Here is a 1639-nt window from a genome sequence, read left to right on the forward strand (position 1 = left end):
AAAAAAAAAACTTTACTCAGGCTTGAGAGACCTAGGCCAGAAGAAAGAGGAGTAAAGACCAGAATTTCCAGCCTGCAAATAAGGAAGAGATAAGAGTTTTCTGGATTTATTAATACCCAGAGGGAGGCAGAAGGGCCTGAGGGATGGGGCCCCTTGGCCCTGGGGCTGGAAGATCCTGATAAACCTGTCTTAGAGTCTGCAGTTCTTCTCAGCTGGTAGGGCTTCCAAAATATCCACCTTCCTGGGCAGCCACTTCCAGGGATGGTCTCCTTTCAAACCCATAATCGTGCAAGTGAATCTTGCTGATCCACATGGTGCAGGAAGGTGGCAGCTTAGGGAGGCAGCCACAGCTCAGGGTCACACATGAGAGCTAACAGGGCAACTTAAGCCTGTTCCATGGCAAACCTTGAGGCTGGGCTCCATAGTCACTGCCCCAAATACCCCAAGGGCCAGGTTCAGAGCTGCCGAGAGTGTAATGCGTAGCTCCTGAAAGGCCTTTGGGAGTAGCAGCTTAGTGTGCAGGTGGCTTCTGTCTCCCCCTCCTGTGCTGGGGTGGAAGCCCCTTGGCCTGGACGCATTGACTCTATTCTTCCTGAGATACAGGATGGTCCAGAAGTGACAGTATGGGCTTCTCTACCAGGTGGAGGTAAACAGGACTTGTTCTGTGTGGCGGAAGTTCACTTCATTTCCTCTGAGCCTCTTGCGTTGGATCCACGGGTAGCTACTGAGTGCCTCAGGGGTCAGACAGGCATCCCCCAGGCACTGGAGGCAGCGTGAGCAAGGCAGACCCCTCTCGTAGGTGAGCAAAGAATTTTTTCTATGGAGCCACACAATGTGTTCATTAAGAAGCTTGATGAGCAGCACAAAATAATGTAAAGCTGTTTACACGCAGCACCTCCCCTAAATGCACATTCTGATCTGCAAAAAAGTCTTCAGATATGAATGTCTCGCCGCTATGCGGGCTGCATAATTGGTCAAGATGGTTCTGCAATGACTCGACTTTATTAAGGGGCACAGAGGCATCCGTTGTTGAGTCCTGGCAGAGGCAAGTGGGCAGTTTTGCATCTGCAGCTTCTCGTTCTTCTTCAATGGTCCAGTGACAGTTTACTGTCCCTGGAGATGTCCTGTTACTATGCCAGCCCAGTGGGGTCTGACAGGTGCAGAAGCAACCTTGCAGAGCCCAGCAGCCCCATGCTGCACCTTCCCTGCTGCCTGGCTCCAGCCAGTGGCTCTGCCTCTGGAGGAACTGTGTTGGCCCAGTCCCTAGGATGAGGCCTAATCATTCTCTCAGGACAGTACAGGAAGAAACAAGACAAGCACAGTTTGCAGACGGGTCCACGGGGTGGCTTAATTTATACATGAAGTTTTTTTTTTTTTTTCAACTATCAATTAGTTTTTATTGGGGCCAAGGAGATAGCTCAGTACAATAAGCGCTTGTCTGGCCCGCACAAGATCCTGAGTTCAATCCCCAGTACCACCAAAAGAAAAAAAAAAAAAAAATAGTTTTTATTTTTTTAAAATTAGAAAACGCGGGGGCCTGCCCTGTAGCTCAGTTCTTTAAGTGGCTGCTTCAACAAAACAGTCAGGCTCAGGTTGCTTGGGTTCGATCCCCACAACACAATACAGCCAGTCATGCCTT

Source organism: Octodon degus, unplaced genomic scaffold (assembly GCF_000260255.1).
Source record: "Octodon degus isolate 3935 unplaced genomic scaffold, OctDeg1.0 scaffold00037, whole genome shotgun sequence".
NCBI lineage: Eukaryota > Metazoa > Chordata > Mammalia > Rodentia > Octodontidae > Octodon > Octodon degus.